Source organism: Panthera onca, chromosome C1 (genome assembly GCF_046562875.1).
Source record: "Panthera onca isolate mPanOnc1 chromosome C1, mPanOnc1 haplotype 2, whole genome shotgun sequence".
NCBI classification, from domain to species: domain Eukaryota; kingdom Metazoa; phylum Chordata; class Mammalia; order Carnivora; family Felidae; genus Panthera; species Panthera onca.
In genome coordinates this window covers 28,700,678-28,720,684 of record NC_138346.1, presented here as the reverse complement: position 1 = coordinate 28,720,684, position 20,007 = coordinate 28,700,678, and the positions used below count along the sequence as shown (strand labels likewise).

The 20,007-nt window shown below is 48.9% G+C and overlaps 1 long non-coding RNA gene across 4 annotated transcripts in view; it reads left to right on the top strand.

The window, feature by feature from the left end:
* The first annotated feature begins 10,154 nt into the window (after window positions 1-10,154).
* The window catches only part of LOC132671875 (uncharacterized), a 62,833-nt gene continuing 52,980 nt past the window's right edge, over window positions 10,155-20,007 (top strand). For all 4 annotated transcript variants that reach the window (XR_013557193.1, XR_013557195.1, XR_013557192.1 and 1 more), the window contains exon 1: window positions 10,155-10,394. This is a non-coding gene — a long non-coding RNA (uncharacterized LOC132671875). The remainder of the gene's footprint in view (window positions 10,395-20,007) is intronic.

Here is a 20,007-nt window from a genome sequence, read left to right as displayed (position 1 = left end):
TATACATTTTCTTGTGGATATACTCAAAAGCACTTTTTAAAAAAGTAGGATCAATTTCAGTAGTATGTTTTATTTAACCCACTATATCCAAAATGTTATCATTTCAACAGGTAATAAAAATAAAGAATAATTGAAATATTTTACATTCCTTTTTTTCGTACTAAGTCTCTGAAATTTGCTGTGCATTTTGTACTTCCAGCATATCTCAATTCCAGCCAGCCACATTTCAAGTTTCATGGCTACTATGTTGGACAGCTCAGCTGTAGACTCTAGATAGACCTCGTATGTATATAATTGCATACATTAAAAAAAAATTGACATAATATATATGCTCTTTTCACTGAATCATCTTTCTTGATGATCTTTCCTTATCTTCCGTAAAGATCAGTCTTTTTTATAGAACCATCATAAGATCCAGCAATTTTATTTCTGGGGATTTATTAAAAAAGAAAAGGAAAACACTAATTTGAAAAGATATGTGCAGCCCTACGTTCATTGCAGTGTTATTTACAATAGCCAAGCTGCGGAAGCAGCCTGAGTGTCTGTCAGCAATGAATGGATAAACAAGATGTGCTGGGTACATACAATAGGATATTAGCCACGAAAAAGAATGGAATCTTGCCATTTGTGACCACATGGATAGACTTGGAGGGCATAACACTAAGTGAAATAACTCAGAGAAAGACAAATACTGCGTGCTTTCACTTACATGTGGACTCTAAAAAACAAAAAATGGACTCATAGATACAAAGGACAATTTGGTGGTTGACGAGGGGCTGCATGCAGGTAGAGTCTGGCAAAAGAAAGGAAAGGGCTTAAAAGGTACAAATTTCTGGTTGTAAAATAAAGAAGACCCAGTGATACAATGTACAGCATCAGGAATATAGTTATTAATATGTAACAACTGTCTATGGTGATGGATGGCAGCTGGATTTATCAGTGGTCATCACCTTTCGATGTATATAAATGTTGAATCACTTTGTGGTACACCCGAAACTAATATAATATTGTATCAAGTACACTTCAATAAAAAATAAAGCGAAATCAGCATGGAGGCACACATACTCATAAAAGATCAACCCTTTTCTTGACCATTAGAGTATCCTATTGCTTAAATTTATCATAATCAATTTTATCGGTTCTCTATTGGTGAGCCTTTGTATTATTCCCAATTTTGAATTGGTATTTAAGATAGTTCAAGAATTGTCCTTTTAGGTAATAGTGTTGGCACCTGTGGGAGTGTATCTTTAGAATAAATTCTTGGGAGTTGAACCTGCTGAGTCAAAGGCTGTGATGACATTTAACTTTCAATAACTGTTGCCAAGGTGGAAAGCTGGGGTTCTGTCTTGTTTTTCTTTGTATCTCTGGCATGTTGGTACTCAATGGATAATTGTTACATGAATGGATAAATTAAAATCTCACCCCATGGAGAGAGGTAGGGAGCAAGAGAGCAGAGGAAGAGAAATAATATGGCATAAAGTGGGAACAGTTAATTGCACATTAAGGAGACGAATGGAAACACCCTGAGTTGCTATAATGAAAGGTGTTTGCTTAATGTTCAGTTAAGCTCCTCTGAGCTCAGCCCAGTTCCTTCCCTCTTAGAAAGTCTCTGAACCTCGGGTCTTGGGCTCTGTATTGTGGGTTGCACTGGGAAATTGCTCCCTACATTTGAAGGTCAGTGTGAGCCCCAGTATCCCCTGTTGTGGACCGGACAGAGTTTCTAGTGAAGGGCAGGGGGTGGAGGGTGGGATGTGGTTAGAGGTGCTACCTCCTCCCAGGGGTGCTGGGAAAACCTCTGCTCTTTAGGGATCAGACAAATTCCTGGGATTCTGGAGTCCCCTCTGTGGAAATCTTTCATGCCACCTTGTCCCTCTACCTGCTGAGAATTCTCCTCTGGCCTGTCTCCCAAACCAGCCCTCAGCTCTGCCTGGCCTGGCAGGCCATGCTAGCTTCTCTCGGCTTCCCCCCTACCCTACCCCAGGGTTCTGTTCATCCAACCCTCCTCCCCGCCCCCATCCCCAAATCCCTCCTAAAATCTGACTTCTGTAGCCATCTGGAGGACAGGGCCTGGTTTCTTTGTCTCCCCAGAGGCTGCCATAGTGCCTGCCATTAAGTTAGCACTTAATGTTAGTTGAATGAAAAGGCAAAATAAACACTAGACTTTTTAGTTTGCCATCCATGGTTTTCCATATGGAATAACTCATTGGGTGAGTGTTGGTCACGTGCTGACTGTATGCCATGCACTGTGATAGGGAAGATAGCGTTTCAAGCAGTCAGAGCTCAGGATCTTGGATCCCTTTCTGATTGTATCTGACGCTCCACGACTCCCCGAACACTCATGCATTATTCTGTATTATTATTCCCTCCCGTATTTGTTTGAGCACCTATTATGTTCTGGCACTATGCTGAATACATACTCTCTAATTTAGTCTTCACAAGAGTCCTCCAAGGAAGGTAACACTGGCCCATTGGACACAACAGGAAGAATACGATCCAGTGATTCACCCAAATGCTCATGTGCCCACACCCAGGGCCCACACCCTGGGAAGGAAGTAGTTGACCCTTAGGGGCTGAGGGAAGAACATTCCAGACCAAGTAAACACCTGGAGCCCAGAGGGAAATCGTTGTGTGGGGGTGGGGCGTGGGGATGGGGGGTGGCTGAGGGGCTGTTGTATTTGGCCGGGACACAGGGAAGAAGGAAAGTGAGAGACAGGCGGGGAGATGGCAGTTCCTTGAATTGCTTTTCTTCTCATCCCCAAGCCTTGGTGCTCAGCACTCACCGTAACCTCTAAGGACACCCTTTGTCTTTGTTACCTTACTCTTTCACTGGAGTTTCTGAATGGAAGCTCCCTGAGGGGCCCAGCTGCCCAGTGGCTCCTCCCAGTCAGTTGGTGCTGTGCCAGGACTAGAGCCCGAAGAACCTCAGCTTACTTTACACGTTGCGCTGATTTTTATTTCGTAAAGCAAAGTCAAAGTCCGTGGCGATGCTGCTCCTTGGGCGCTAGAATCAGAGGGCGCTGTGTGCGTGTCCAGAGGAGAGGCGTCCGCTCCGCATCCAGGCCCGGTGCCCCCGGCTCCCCTCCTGCTCCTTGTGCTTCTCACAGCTGCCAGACTGTCTCCCTCCCAAGGCCATGCCTGCAGGAGCGAGGAAAGAAAAACAAGAGTAAGTCACTTTGATAAAACAAGACCTAATAGATCCAGGCAAAATTATTGTAATCAGAGCCACAGCCATGGCCCTGGCCAGGAGGGGGAAAAAATCCAAAATAATGCTCACATTATCCTCTTTTTCTCCCCCCTCCCCGAAGCTCTACTTTGAGCGGTGTACTTTTTAAACATCCTGACAATGTTTAAAGGCTTGCCAGAGGCAGGAACACAGAGGGGAAATATTCCTGCCTATAAACAAAAGGGAAAGTCTCATGCGAGGGACTGAGAATTTTGAGACTTAACTTGGGCTTGGCAGTGGGAAAATGTAACGCTCTGGAAATAACGATCCCGGCATTAGGTCACTCGGGCAACGCAGCCATCCTGCGCGGCCTTCAAAGGGTCGCCTCAGCCTCTTCCCAACGTGAAAGCACAAGAAGGATGGTGTGTTCATTTGTCCAATGGGCTCTTACTATTTGCAGGGAACTGGGGGAGACAAGGAGTGAGAACACGGCTCTCCGGGACTCCATCGGATCACAGAACAGCAGGAGGACAAGCGTGTGGAGTAGCAGCCACGGGGGCAGGGTGGCTGGTGATGCGGTCGCCCAAGGACCAGCTCTCAGCCTTCTGCTGTGCTTCCTTCCCCGGGGCCAACAGCTGAGGTCTCATCGAAGAGCTCCCCTCTACAAGCACTGAAGGGCATCCCTGTACCTTCCCTGGTCCTTCACGTGGCTCCCTCCTCTCCCAGCGGACAACTGGCTATCAGCATGCGAATCCGGGCTTAGCCCCCCTGCTCTGCTGGATTACGGAGGAAGAGTTGCGGAAGACAAGAAGTTGGCCCTGGGAAGCTATGAGCTAGAGACCATACAGAACTGACTTTCTGAAGCTAGTCACTCATCCATTCTTCCCTAGCTACCTAGAAAGCCAAGAGAAGCATGACCTTCTCCTCACTTATGCCCAGTGATAGGGACGCTGGCCATGCTTTCCCACCTCCAAGTCAGGGCGAGAGGTCTGATAGGGACCCGCCCATGTTCTTGGTGGGTCTACCTGAAACCACCTGCTCCCGTCTTCCATCTTCTTTAACACGGTGGCTGTTCTTTTCCAGATGAGGAAACTGGACCCCTGACTTGCCCAAAGACGAAGACACGGCTTGAGGCTGGGGCCTTCCAAATCACCGTCCATGGCATCTTCTGCCCTAGAACGCCACATCCTCCTCACTCCAGCCTTCCTCTCCCACCCACCCCCACCTCTCTGGCTCCATTTCATCCTGATCATGAGGTCCCCAGTGAGAATGTGTAACACTGTCAACTTCAATCCAGCGACCCTGCTCCCAGATATTTGCCTATGGGAGAGAACACATGTGCCCTCCTACAGGCTTGGAGATGAATTTCTCTGCATCTTTCCTCCTAATAATCAAAAAACTGAAAGCAGGTGACGGTTGACAGACGACAACACGAACTGGTGTGGGTCCATGCAATGGAATATTGCTCATTAATAAAAAGGAGCAAATTGCTGAGGAATGTGACCACATGGATGAATCTCACTGATGTGTTGAGTGAAAGAAGCCAGATACGAGTATGTACTGTATGATTCAGCTCATATGAAGTTCTAGAACAGGCTGAACTAGAAATTAGATCAGTGTTTGTTTGCAAGGACTGGAAACAGAGGGACCAGGGGAGGAGATTAACTGGGGAAGGGACACAGGGAACTTTTGGGGATGAGGAGAATGTTCTAGATCTTGGCAGGGGTGGGGACTACATGGGTATGTACATTTGCCAGAACTGATCAATCAGTATACTTATGATCTGTGCACTTCAGAAAGATGAATTATATCTAAATTTCAAAAATAGGAAAAGAAGTGGTATGTGATCGTCACAAAACTTTATAAAGAAGTAATGAAGTAAGCAAAAGCCTTTTTCCTACATCCAGATTTCACACTTCTGAACTGACTGCTGTTCATGACTTCATGCAGTGACCTTTTGGGGCTCTTTCTGGGCACATACTTGCACATAAGCGGGCTCAGCCTGCCCACTGTGCCGTAATCTGCTCCATGACTACACGTCCAGCTGAAGGAAAGCCTTCGTGCAACAAGGTTGAAACGGCCATTTCTAAGTGTCAACAATTTCCCGTTTTCATGTTAAAGATTCACCGCTTTTCCGTGTCAGCGTGCTTAGAAAGAGTTTGTGGGTACCACGGCGGGGTAGAAGAATGCCTTGGCGACATCATATTTTTCTAAATGGTGTCTTTTTTTTTTTTTAATATTTATTTTTGAGAGACAGAGAGAGAGAGAGAGCACAAGCAGGGGAGGGGCAGAGAGAGAGGGAGACACAGAATCTGAAACAGGCTCCAGGCTCCGGGCTGTCAGCACAGAGCCTGACGTAGGGTTTGACTCACGGCCCGCGAGATCATGACCTGAGCTGAAGTCAGCCACTTAACCGACTGCGCCACCCAGGCGCCCCAAATGGCGTCTGTCTTAAGGGGGCCTCGTCCTCCCTCTGCTTGCCTCAGACTCCCACACCTCATGCTTGCTTCGCTCTCTTCTTGTCCTCTCCAGTGGCGCTCCTTAATGATCCCTGTTGCCTTTTTGCCATTTCAAATGTGCACAACACTGTCATCTTTCATGGGCTTGAGCCCCCCTGAGGGGCATGGAGAAAATGCTCTCAGAATCTAGATGAGTGCTTTCTGGAGAGTGAGGACCCTTCTTAATGGGTAGTCGTCCTGGGGCGCCTGGGTGGCTCAGTCTGTTGAGCATCTGACTTCGGCTCAGGTCATGATCTCATGGTTCATGGGTTCGAGCACCTCATCATGCTCTGTGCTGATAGCTCGGAGCCTGGAGCCCGCTTCGGATTCTGTGTCCCCTCTGTCTCTGCCCCTCCCCGACTTGCACTCTGTCCCGCTCTCTCAAAAATAAACATGAAAAAAAAAAATTAAAGTCTAACCGCCCCAAAGACATGCCCTATGCTACTTTTAATATTTACTGAATGAGAAAATACATGGAAAGGAATAACTATTAATAGATTTGTATCAACGATGACAGTATCCACGTGCATTACAATGATAATAGCAGCTAGTCTTTCTTGTGTACTTATTATGTGCCAGGAACTTTGCTAAGTACCCTACACGCATTACTTATAATTTGCCCCACAACCCCACAAGTGGAAATCGCTGTTATCCCCATCGAATGGATGAGGAAACCGAGCCTCAGAGAAGTTAAATAACTTGCCTGAGCTCACACTGCTGGGAAGTAGCGGCCCAGAGAGCTTAGTGTGACTGGCAGGCAGGGTTTAGTGTCACTTGACCTTGCCTCCTTTATTTACATATTCTGTGGACAATGCATTCTCCAGGCCCACTGGGTCACGCTCAGGCGGGGGTTGGGGGGGTTCTCCTGGTAGCAGAGGGAGTCAGGACAGAGTCACAGGCTATGCGGGGAACTAATGCAGGTGTCAGTGCTCAGCCTGCAGTTGAACTTCATTTGTTCACTAGCACAGGACCCTTCTAAACCCAGCCTCATTTTTTTTTTTCTTTTTAATGTTTATTTTTGAGACAGAGAGAGACAGAGTGCCCGTGGGGGGAGGGACAGAGAGAGAGGCAGACACAGAATCCAAACCAGGCTCCAGGCTCTGAGTTGTCAGCACAGAGCCGGATGTGGGGCTTGAACTCACAAACGGAGAGATCATGACCTGAGCCACCCAGGCGCTGCGCACCCTCCCCCACCCCTGCCCAGACTCCTTCTTTTAGCATCCCTCAACCCCCTGAGCTCCCAGGGGGGCTTGCCTCTGCCCAGTCTGGCTTGTCCCTGTGTCCCCAGAGGCTGGAGGGGTTAACAGCCGAGAACCTGTTTGCAGACCATTAGAAACAATAATCACCTTGCCAGTAACCTGATCTACCTCAAAAGAAGGGTCTTGGTTTTAGCAAACAGATCAAGTGGCCTCGTGAAGTGGAGAGGAGGGGCGCAGGCCTGAGTCAGTTCTTCTACACAGCATCTCTTCTGGCGGGTTGGAATTTGTGTGGTGATCGAGCCAGGCCCAAGGGCCACCTCTGCGGCTCTCGCCCTTCTGGTTGCGTCTTCCCCTGGAACTCTGAAAACGGCTCCCCTGTAGGTGGTGATCTGACACAAGCCCCCACATGGCGGCCTTCCCAGCCCAGCCCCAGGAGCAAGTAACTCTATCTGATGTCCTCTAGGTCAAGTGCACGCACTGGGTCCCACCGCACGCCCCAGTGCACGGTCTTCCTTCAGCCTCGCCGCTAAGCGTTAGAGCTGTGATGCCTCCCATTCATGGCTGCGAGACGGAGGGACAGCTGTATACGGCAGCCGGCACTGACCATTAAACTTACAGGAATTTGGCAAGCCAGTGGTTAAACATGGCCATTAATAAAAATTAAATAGACCAGGGGTGCCTGGGTGGCTCAGTCGGTTAAGCGTCCGACTTCGGCTCAGGTCACGATCTCACGGTCCGTGAGTTCGAGCCCCGCGTCGGGCTCTGGGCTGATGGCTCAGAGCCTGGAGCCTGCTTCCGATTCTGTGTCTCCCTCTCTCTCTGCCCCTCCCCCGTTCATTCTCTGTCTCAAAAATAAATAAACTTAAAAAAAAATTAAATAGACCCATAACACATAAATCATATTAAAAACAAAGGTGATAAGTACTCAAAAGTCATCACTTTCCAATTATTTTCTTATGAGTTGTTCGTGTCTGCGCTTTGGAGTTTTATGCATGTCTCTCGTGTTGGGACCGTGGACATTTTGTGTGACAATGTGCCACCCCACACACCTCCAGGCTCTGTGTTTTGTGACAGCATGTTGGTAACTTGAAATCGGCCACGGTACGGTGCAGACACCAGAGACATTGGCAAAAGTACAAATCGGGGCTTGGATTTCCCCCACTTCCCCTCCTCCCTTGAGAGCTGCTTGTTAAACATTTACCAGTAGCCCGGTGCTAAGAGAGGGTGACTAACTCAGCAAGGTCACGAGCGCGCAGCTGGACCCCAGGGAGCTCACCACTATGCTATTCTACCTCTTAAAAAGCCATAAACATTCTTCAACAAGTTAATTGCAAGGAAATAAAGAGTTAAAGGAGGATTAATGGTTCAAGATGAAAAGACATTAAGACACATCACACAATCCTAACATGGACCTTATTTCGATTCTGATTAGAATACACTGTAAAAAAAAAATGATGACATTTATGAGGCATTTGGAAATTTGAGCCCTTACGAGGTGTTTGATGACATTCATGAATTATCCGTATTTTTCAGGTGTGATAATGGCATTATTTTTTAGAGCACCGAATATTTCAAGTGAAGTGACAAGCTATGAGAGATTGGGTTTAATAATAATAAAAAAAAGGGAGTGAGAATATCGATGAGTGGTTCTCAGAATGTGATTTCCTGACCAGCAGCACCAGCAGCCCCTGGGAAAATGCAAATTCTCAGGTCCCCCTTCAGACTTCGTGAAACAAGCCCTCCCCACCCCAGCCCCCACCAAGGTGATTCCGATTCAAACTCAAGTCTGAGAACAGCTGGTTTAGATGAAACGAGATTCACCTTGAGCTGATGGTCATTGAGGCTGGGCGACGCGTGGCTGGGGTGGAGCTTCGGGTTTACGGTGGAATGTTCTATCATAGAAAGTTTACGGAAGTAATAACACACTAGACAAAGGGAGTGCAGGTATGACAGGGAGGGGTCACGGCTGGACGAGACGGATGGACCCTCTTGGATGCCCGTCACCACCCCGAATTGGGAAACGCGTCTCTACCGTCTTTTGAGGTAAAACTCCAGGGTAATGGCAGCGTGGGCGCCTGACTTGAACGGGCCACTCTTCCTCCTCAAATCTCTCCCATCCACCCCGTGCCACTAGTGTTAATAAGGTTTGATCCTGAAGTCACGAATCTCTTAGAGGAGCAACTCTTTTAATTTTCAACTTCCACCTAAGGCTGCACAACTTGAAAACAGCCACTCTTTAAGACCTGCTTTATCAGCAACAGACGTGAGGCAATTAATTAACTTTAGGCAGCCTCTCACCGCACGAGCTGCTTAACTTCTCGCCCATTGTGGTTGTGGTTTACTTAGCAGATAGGCCCTGAGAGCCTGTGACTGTTTACCTCCCTCCGGAGGGGCTGTCCTGGCCAGACGGATTCATTAGTTGGTGTTTGCAAAGCTGCAAGATACACACACACACACACACACACACACACAAAGCAAGCAAGCAGCATTTTAGGTGAGTCTTTATTTTTATATATTTTTTTGTTTACGAGGTACTGAGAAAGGGACACTTAGACTTGGCCTGAACGTACATCCACGTCACGTTGTTATGTCTGGCGCTTGTCCGCTGGCAGCCCGCCCCGTGCCCGCTCTGCACCCCTCTTTTTCCTCCAGCCCAGTTTTTACTCTCTGATTTCCGCTACTTCTCCAACTGGAAGACAGACTCTTTGGATGTTGTCGCAGGGGATGGAAAAGGTCTGTCTGTCTATGAGATGGGATCTCGAAGGATTTTTCGTCTTTCTGGGACAAATGTGAAGGGCTTCCTCAGAGCCCCCTGCTTCCTGGCATTCTCCTGCCCACCTCCAGGAAGCCGCCCTTTCTTTCTTCCTTCCTTTCCCACTTCCTTTCCCCCTCCTCCCTTCTTCTTCTTCTTCTTTTAAGTTTATTTATTTATTTTGAGAGAGAAACAGAGTGAGCAGGGGAGGGACAGAGAGAGAGGGAGAGAGAGAGAATCCCAAGCAGGCTCTGACATGTCAGTGTAGAGCCTGTCACGGGGCTCGAACCCAGAAAACCGGGAGATCATGACCTGGGCCAAAATGGAGGGTCGTGTGCTTAACCCACTGAGCCACCCAGGTGCGCGCCCCCCCCCCCCCACCACCGCTTTCTGTTTTTAAAAACAGTCCTGTGGAGGCTTTGTCAAGAAACAGCAAGCACATTTTTTTCTAGAAACTGCACTTCCCAAAACCCTGGAGAAGGAAGAAGAAAAAGAGGGGTCATTTTCTTGCAGAGAGGGAAGAGGAAGCAGAATAGGGGAAAGCAGACTTGGCGGGGGCAAAGGAGGGCATTTGAGTTCTGCCTCGTCTTTTCCAAATAGTTCTCGTAGAACAGGAGTTCTTAAGTGCACTCTGTCCAGCACTGGAGGTGGACAGCAGGTTCCAGGGCCACACGCCAGCCCCACTGAGTCACAGTTGCTGGGATGGACTCTGGGAATCTGTATTTCTAACAAGCCCCCCAGACCATTTGGATGTTGGCTGAGGTTGGAGGACCGCGGATCCGGTGGGTAAGGCCCAGGGTCCTATTTACTGAATGCTTCTTTAGATGCTGGGTTCTGCACAAGGGAGAGAACTGGCTTTGGCTTTGGCTTTGGCTTTGGCTTTTGAGACTCCACGCACCCTGTTAAAGAAATGAGACTTTGTTGTGTATGTTAATGGTATTTCCTGGGCATTTGGTACATGCCAGATGCTTTATAATCCTCATAACCGCCCCCCACCATCTGTATTCTTGTTATACCCATTTTACAGATGGGAAAACAGATCCTGGAAGGAGTTAAATAGTCTGTCTACCTCGCACCAATAACATGTGGTGTATCTAGACTCCTCTATTTCTGGCTCAAGGCGGAGCTGTTACCTCCCAAGCAGAAATGCGCTGGCCATATTTTCCACACTGAAAACGGAAACTCGTGATTTCACAGATACGTCTTATTTTTACAGACAACTGTTCATAATATTCGCAGTCCGAAAGGTCTCCTACCCCCTCCGCATGTGTTATCCTGTTTTCCACTTTGTAGTAGGTTGTCCGAGCCAGAGATGGCAGTCCTGGACCCAGTTTGCCAAGCCCACTGGGCAGGAGACTCCAGCCTTCCTCCCCTGATACTGGGGAATTATGGATCTCTTTTAAAATTATTCCAGGGGCGCCTGGGTGGCTCAGTCGGTTGAGCGGCCGACCTCGGCTCAGGTCACGATCTCGCGGTCCGGTCCGTGAGTTCGAGCCCCGTGTCGGGCTCTGTGCTGACGGCTCAGAGCCTGGAGCCTGTTTCGGATTCTGTGTCTCCCTCTCTCTCTGACCCTCCCCCGTTCATGCTCTGTCTCTCCCTGTCTCAAAAATAAATAAAACGCTAAAAAAAATTAAAAAAAAATATTCCACAGTAAAAGTAAATCCAAGTTTCCATTTACTCCCCCCACCCCGTTCTCCTCAGAAGCAAGTTTTGAGACCAGTTTGGGGTGTTTCCTGGGAGACCTTCCTCTGTGTTGTACACATACAATGTATTTCTTTTTCTTAACATAAATGGAAAGTATTGTGTATATCAGCTTTTTCACATTATGGTTTGTCTTAGACTTCTTTCATTGCCTACCTTATTCTTAAAAAAAATTTTTTTGCATTTCTTTAAGTTTATTGAAAGAGAGAGAGAGAGAATGAGAGAGAGCATGCACATGGGGGGTGGGGTGGGTAGAGAGAGAGAGAGAGGTAGAGAGACAGAATCCCAAGCAGGCTCTATGCTGTCAGTGCAGAGCCGGATGCAAGGCTCAAGCTCACGAACCGTGAGATCGTGACCTGAGCCAAAATCAACAGTTGGCCACTTAACCGACTGAGCCACCCAGGCACCCCAGTTTTTGCATTTTTAATAGTCAAGGCGCACTAAAGAAGTTCAATGATGGGAGGAGAAAGAAGGATATATTTAAGGCATATTTTTTTGAAAGGGTGATAGTGATTTTTTTTTAAGATTTTGTTTTATGTTTTAAGTAATCTCTATACCCAACATGGGATTTGAAACTACAAACCCGAGATTAGGAGTCACATACTCCACTGACTGAGCCAGCCAGGTGCCCCAAGGATAACAGCGTTTTTGAATCCAAGTTTGGAAATACATTTTTTAAATTGTGGTTAAATAGTCATAACATAAAATGGACCATTTTAACCATCTTTAGGGGTACAGTTCAGTGACATTAAGCACATTCACATTCAATCACCACCCCTCAATCTCCAGAACATTTTCATTTTCCCTCCCTGAACTCTGTGCTCACAAAACACCAGCTCCCCCTTTCCCCCTCTGCCCCACCCCCTTTTTTGTCTCTTCCACTTTGTCCCCATGAGTCTGACCCCTGTGGGTCCTCATAAAAGTGTAATCATACGGCATTTATCTTCCTATGTCTGACCTACTGCACTTAGCGTTGTGCCTTCAAGGTTCATCCATGTTATAGCCTGTGTCAGAATTTCCTTCCTTTTTAAGGCTGAGTAATAATCCCTTGTATATATGTACCATATTGTGTTTATCCGTTCCATCAATTGTGTCTACCTTTTGACTATGGACACTAATGGTGCTATCTATGAACAGGGTATGCAGAGATTTACTTGAGTCATTGCTATCATTTCTTTGCGGGATCATATGTAATCCTATGCTAACTCGTGCCTTTTAATCATCTCCCATTATATCTTTTATGGGCTCAGTGGCCATTTAAGTTCTCTTTTCCGTAAATTGCCCATTGTCTGGTATGATTTTTTAATGGGGTTTTAGACAATCTTCATCCAATCTGGACGTTCATTCTTTTGTCGGTTGCACACAATTCACATTTCAAAACCGGTTTCTCCATCATTCCAGATCTAAGCACTTGTCCTTATCTCTTTGAGTATTTAAGAAATATTTATTGATGAGAACTTTTACTTACGAGCGCACAGGCGGCCATCTGGATGCAGCATAGGGCCTGCCTCCTAGTAGGTGCTCTCTCAATGACTGATGTGCTTTTCGACAGCACATGGTTTCTTTAGTTTCTTGTTTAGGATTCACTGTGGTCGGTCCAATCCAGAAACTAAATTAAATTTTTCTTGCTAGCCTCACAGCACCGTTTTCCTTAAGTTTAACCTATTCTGCCAGTCTCAGGGGGAAAAAAATTAAGCCAAATTGCTATGAAAATAGTAGATCATTCAAGTTTCTGTCCTTTGAAAGGCACTGCAGGGAAACTGTACTGCAGTGAGCTTGGTCAAAATGAGAATAGTTTGTGATCAAACAACCCACAAATTAGAAAAGAAAAGCGCAGAAAAGAGAGTAGTTCTTCACTTAGCCTTCCTGTCTCTTCTACAAAAGATTGGTATAGGGTTCATATCATAAATATAAATTATATAAATGATTTGCTGGACGTTGTACATTTGTTATTTAATCGTACTCAGTCCTCACAGCAGTCCTGCAGGGGAACCATTATCATCCACCTTTGACAGATGTGGGGGGCTCCGGAAGGCTAGGTCACTGGCTGGAATTCATAAGTTGACACAACTCATGGTGGATAGTAGAGCTGGGAATTCGTCCCTGTCACTTTGGTGGCAGACACTGAGCTTTTAACTATTTTCTCATCCGTGTCCCTGGTACCCCAGTACTGGATCGAGGTTACTACCAGGAACTGTGGCCAAGAGTGGCTGACTTTGGGTATGTGCATGGAAGGGGGGCAGGAAGGTCTGCTCCTGCCCCGTGGCTGGGTGCGGGAGGCAGGTTCGAGCGACCCCATGAGCCTCACAGGCCCACAGCTTCAGTGGCCAAGCCCCACCTCCTCCTGGGACCGCTTCCCTGAGGCACTGGAGGGGCCTCCAAGGTCCAGCATGAACGCTCCAACCTGTCCCCCCTCGGGAATGGCTCTCCTGGTCTCCGGAGTGACGCCGCCTCCTGACTAGAGCCCACGGAGATCTCTGCCTTTTGAACCCTGACCACACAGGGGGTTTGCAACTCACAGCCTAATACGGGCTCATATTTGTTCCTGTATTGCTCTCTGAACTTTGTTTCTTGTCACGCCAGATAAATAGTGACGTCTCCAGGGCCAGAGGCCTGGGGTACATTTATTTTTTCGTACACAGCTCTTCTTAAATAGTAGACCCGGGCATTGACTGATAAAGTCTATTTGCAGTGGACAATCATTTCAGAGCCTCTGAAACCTCAGAGTCAGCTGACGATAAGTAGTATGAACACCTATCCTCAGAGAAGAAAGATGAGGAAGAACTCTTTAAATTGAATTTTGTATTTCTGGAAAGCATGCCATGTGCCTGTTTTTAAATGCGATCAGCAGAACTTTAAAGGGAGACCCCCCCCCCCCAAGTTCCAGCTCTCATTTCCCCCGTGCCCATCCTAACTTCCAGTCTTTAGTGTAACTCATTTTCTAGAATTGCCTGCTGCAGGGCCTATTAAATAGGAAAGGCCCCTAAGGAACCTGGTGGGGGTAGCGGTGGGGGGGGGGGGGTGGCAGCAAAGGTGAGAAACGGACCCCCATTTTACTGGGAGGTATGAAAAAATTAATCTGTCCTTTTGATGATAATTTAAAATAGCACTTGGAATTATAATTCAAATCCTTTAGGGGTTTTGTCTTTTCTGCAAGCGTGTGGATCATTTTAAATACCAAGAAGCTCAGGGGCTTGTCTGTGATGTGCCTGTGCCGTCCTGGTTCCTGGCCACCGAGATCTGCTGTGATTTTTACTCACCCAGCTGCTCTCGTCTTTGAAATCGTCCCCAGGTGATCTATGGTTACCTGTATCAGTTACAGAAGTCTTCACTGAAAGAAACAATGTACCTTGAAAATGGAAACCTCTCTCTCTCTCATTCTCTTTCTCTCTCTGCTTCACTCAAAGTCTTTAACAAGCCAGCAGCCAGATGACCCTCCACTGGTTCACACCCAGAACTGTGGCCCCGGCCTCGCAGGCCCTGTGGAGAGCCATCACTAAGGTTAATGGGAATCCTTTGACAATTTTGGAGGAAAGGAATGTAGACTAGACTTATTGCCCTTGGAAACCATAATAGAATCCCTTGACTTCCCCGGGGTATACCCCCCCTCCACCCCCCACCCCCCCCCGCCCCGCCGCCCCGACACCTAAGTGTGGAAGGCTTCTTTTTCTCACTTCAAGGTAAGGCCATGTGTGTCTACACCGGGGAGCCCCAAATTGTGGTTGTCAGCAGAATGTGGGTAGAGAGAAGTTGGTGTCGGTCAAGGGAGACAGAAAAGACTGTTTTTGCCTTTAATTAGAAATTTTTCTCCTCAGGAGGTGCTCAAGGGCTTGTGATTTGGGCAGTTGTCTTTCTGAAGCAAAAAGATTTGGGAGCCGACTTGCTCCCTGGCTGTAGCAGGGTTCAGTAACATCACGGAAGGCTGTGCTGTCCAATATGGGAGCTCCTAGCCACAAGGGACTGATTTATGCTATTTAAAATGCAATAAAATTAAGCGTTCATATTTGTAGTTGCACTAGCTATGACATTTCGAGTGCTCCACGACACATGTGGCCGGTGGCTTCCATACTAGACGGCCCAGCCCCGGGGACGCTTCCCTCACTGCAGAAAGTTCTTTCGGACCGTACTCTAAGGCACGCGCCACTGGACAGAGGCTGCTTCACCGGCCCCAGACAATGGTGACCTGCGCTGTGGCCCTGATGGCCCCAAGCGAGGACAGTCACAATAAACCTGCACGCACAGTGCCAGAACGGTCGCTGGAGTGACCTTAACGTAGCATGTGTTTCCTAAACGTAGCATTTCATTAAGTGTCACTCAAAGAAGTACCGGGAGCCCTGACGCACTTCCGTTGCCTTGGAGCTCGTCATTCAGAACTTGACTGAGGCGGCCTGGAGAGAGGATCAGGACAGGAGCAGGGCGAGCGGTATAGTGAGGGGACCGGGCCCGAGGGATGTGTAGGCGGCGGCCGTGGTAACTTGGGGACGGACACTCCTCGGACAGCCCTTGGGGCATGTGCTGCGCACCTGAACTGCCAGACTCGGGGTCTTCAGGCTCCGCGTCCTAGTTAGCTGACCTCCACCCACGTCGCCTGCAGGTCCCGGCATCCTGGGGCTCCCGTTACCCATCCCAGAGCAAGAGGCCGAGGGCGGGGGGCAAGTGGGAGGTGCTGAGTCGGTGCCACAGGCCACTCGCCAAGGACCCTTTCAGGGCGCACCTCACCCTGTTTGCCCTACCCCAGATCTGGGGCAACCGAGCCAACCCGTCTGTGCCCTGGAGGCGCCGCCCCTAGGAGGCTCGGTCATCCTTGTTTCCAGCATCTCCCGACTTGGGTACTGGTGACATGGCATGGGCCACCACCATCAGAGAGCTTCACTTTTCATTTCCCGACTGAGTCAGGACGTGCCCTTTCTCAGGGTGGAGTGGGGGTGAGGGAGCCTGGAACAGTCCCCCCAACACACAAGGAGGGATGAAAAGAGCCAGCGCAGGGCACCTGCCAGCGGTTGGCAGGGAGAAAAGCGGGCGTGCGCAGTGCCAGCATGGCTGTGCACCAGGACTGCTCCCTTCTGATCCGATCTCTCTTCTCTTCCTCCTCCTGGGCCTTGGAGTGAGCATAGTGGCTGTAGTGAGCTCACCCAAGTGTAGAGCCACCTGCCTTGGCCGCCGGTTGGGGATGTAGAGGAGAACTCTGGTCTGTGCCTTCCTGGGTGTCCCCCGATATCCCTCCCTCCCAAGTAAATGCCTGGGAACAGCCCCCACCCCCATTTTTTTCGCTTCCACTTCACACATGGAAAAGCAAAAAGAGACACAATGGTTAGACAGTCCCAGGCAAATTAGGACGGCTTTGTTTCTAAGACGGAGGGGGGGGGGGGTGCGGGCAGCGATTTTATGGAAACCTTGCAAGGAGCAGATGATGCCTCCATTAGCTTATCTGTGAAACACATTAATAGGAGTCTGGTCTGAGCTAGACAGAGGAAAAGGGGAGGCATGTTTTGTGCCCTTGAAGGGAAATAAAAAACTGGTACAAGTTAGGAATTGACTGCATTGGGCTACATTGTTCCAAGAAAACTGTTAAAAAATAGCAACACAAGAATATTCTTGCTTTTTTTAGGTAGATTTTTTTTTTTTAATTTGAGAGAGAGAGAGGGAGCAAGTGAGTGAGAGGCAGAGAAAGAGAGGGAGAGTCCATGAGAGCGACAGAGAGAGAGAGAAGAAGGGCTCAAGCTCACGAACCATGAGATCATGGCCTGAGCTGAAGTCAGATGCTTAACTGACTCAGCCACCCAGGCACCCCAAGAATACCTTTGTTCTGTGGCAAACTGGACTTGGTGCGTCTTTGCACTTTCTAGAAAGTGTGGTGTGGGCCAGGTGGAGGGAAGAGGGAGGGAGAGAGGGAATATGAATATGGAGAATGAACTTGGGCATCCAAGAGACCAGCCTAACTTCAGGGTGGCTTCTTTCCCTCAAAGAACTTTCCTTGTGCCTTAGCTCTAAGAGGCACGGAGCTCTAAGAGGCACGGGTTGGCTCCCGATTGTTTTAGGGATCAGCGAGGAGAAAGAGAGAGAGGAAAGACACAGGGGAGGTCCTGTTATCAGCCCAAGAGCTGTCGGACAAGTCCTCAGGAGTGAGGCTGCTTCCTCAGATTGGTCCTGTGTTTAAACTGGGACATGAATTTCACGAGCAGAAAAGGCTCTGGACGTAAAAGTCTGGCTGATAGGAAAAGTCCACCACCGGTGGGTCCTGGATGGAAGAAGGGCTGGGCCTCTGGGGGCATCTTGCGGGCTGCGAAAAGGGCCAGGCTGCTCGAAAGGTACTTGAAACAAACAAAATAGTGACTCTAAAACGCACCCATATGTCGCGTTCTTACAGAAAAATACCCTCTGTAATTAGTTACAAGCTTCAGAGAATAAAATCCAATTTACCTGTCAAAGAGAAAGGCTGAGCTGCCCCCACCCCCAGGCTGGGGGTGGGGGGGGGGAGAGGGTGGCTTGCAGGCTTTCCCCTCCCCCAGCCCCTACTTTTCTCTTCCCACCCCCTTTATTTGTGAGAACTGAAAAAAAAAAAAAAAAAAAATAGGAAAGTTGGAAAAACCCTCTAAAGACGCACAGTGTTCTAAGCACAATCAGGCCACTAATTACTGTTAAGCCCGAGCCCCTTTTTGTGTTCTGATGGGGGACTTCAGTATGTAGCAACCACTCGGGTCTTTTCATGAGTTCGGGCCAACTCCTGAATAGCACTTTTTTTCCCCCCTTCTCTTTTCAACACTTGCTTGCTTCCCGTCCTTCTTTTCCTTCATCTTCAACTTCGCCTTCTTCTTTTCCTCTTGTTTCTTTCTCATTCTTTCTTTTTCTCTTATCTCTTTGGTGCTTTTCTCCCTTTCTTCAGCCCCCCCCCCCTTTTTTTTTCTTTTTGCTTTTCTGATAGCATTTTTCTTCTGGCGTTGTGTTTTAAGTCTCTAAATGAGACTTGACTGCCCCCACGGCCGACTGGGGAAGCACAAAGACCTCCAATTCCACTGGCTACAGTAACGCCATTGTGTGTCCTAACAATGCACTAATTGGTGGTGACAATTGTGGGGTTGGGAGGAAGAGGGGGGCGCTCTGTTCCAATCACCGGCCACCGGAATAAAAGGAGAGGAGGAGGAGGAGGAGGAGGATGGGAGGCCCAGGTTCCTGAGGAGAGGGGGACAGATCCGCAGAGGGGGCACAGGACTGGGGCTTGTGTGGGGCTTTCTAAATTAATAATAAAAATGAAGGAGAAAAAAAAGTTGTTTTGGAAAAAAAAAAAAGCTGACTTTGCCTCAGACAACTTCAGGGTCCTGGTGATGGTGGCGGTGGCAGGGGGTGGGAGGAGGCGATGGCCCCTCCGGTTGACCCTGGGGGACGGGAACCTGAGTGACGCCCGCTGACCTCTACATCCACCCTTCTGGTGTTTCTGCTAATTGATAGAAAAGTGGGAGACCCTGGTGAGGAAAGGCTCTGAGGAAAACTCTCCACAGGACGGTGGAAAGGCGGGCGCTGAGGCTGGTGCGTGGTGATGTCCCCGTTTCCACCACGTTTCTCAGTGAGGCCGGGGGGAGGAGGTGCAGCCGGAAAGGGAGAAGGCTGAGTCCCTTGCCGTGGGGTGCAGTAGACTCTCACAAAGTCCAGGAGCTGTAGAAGGACCACCTTTACGCTGGTCCATAAGTGGAGCTGGGCAGGATTGTAGACAGGAACAAAACGGTACCCAAATAATGCCGTGGGACTCTTCGGGCCCGCTGGAGAAGCCGTGGGAAGCCCCTGAATGCCACCCGGAGTCTGCAGGAGCCTCAGAGCCACCTGCCTCCAGCCCACACCCTTCCTTTACACACGCTGACTCACCTTCCCAGACCAGCCTCAAACGTGCCCTCCACCGGAAACTCTGCCTGGCCAGGTGGAGTTGACCCACATCCTCTTTCAGGCTCTCCCTCTGCTCCCTGAAAACAACAGCACCTGGCATCCAGTTCCCTCTCCTGTGTGCCAGGCCCGGTGCTAAGTGCCTTATCCACATGAGTTCACCTAACCCTCACAACGGCCCCATAACTTGAAGACTATTTTTATCTCCACAGAGAAGGCAGCGGGGAAACTGAGGCCTCGTAGCCTCGCTAAGAGTTTCAGGGTCTAACCCAAGGTCACCCAGCATCCAAGCGCAGGGGTCAGGAATACATCTCACTGTTGCGATAACACTGCGGGTTAACAGGCCCTATGTGCGGCCGTGCTGGCCTTTCCCGATCACTCTGCGGCTCCGGAGGGTGGAGGCTGTACCTGTGTGGTCTGTGCATCCCCAGCGTCTAACGCAGCACTCTGCCTACAGGAGGCTCCAGAAAGGCTTGCTGTCTTGAGGAGGCGGGGAGGGCTGAATTATCCGCAGACCTCCTCTATGCCCCCTTGCGTCTCAGACTTCAGCCTGCATCAGAATCCCTGGGGTTGAAGGTTGCTAAAACACAGATCCCTGGGCCCTACCCCACCCTTGCCCAGGTCTGGAGCCTGAGAACGTGCATTTCTAACATTTCCAGCTGCTGCTGCTGCTGGGGGGGTGGGGGGAGGGCAGGTTGACAACAGGTGCTCCGGGGGTGATGTTAACGTTGCTGCAGGGAATCCCTTCCTTCCATTATCTCTGTCTTTTTGTGGCCTGAGATCAGGAGTTATATTAAGGCAAAATTAAAGTTGGCAAGTTTT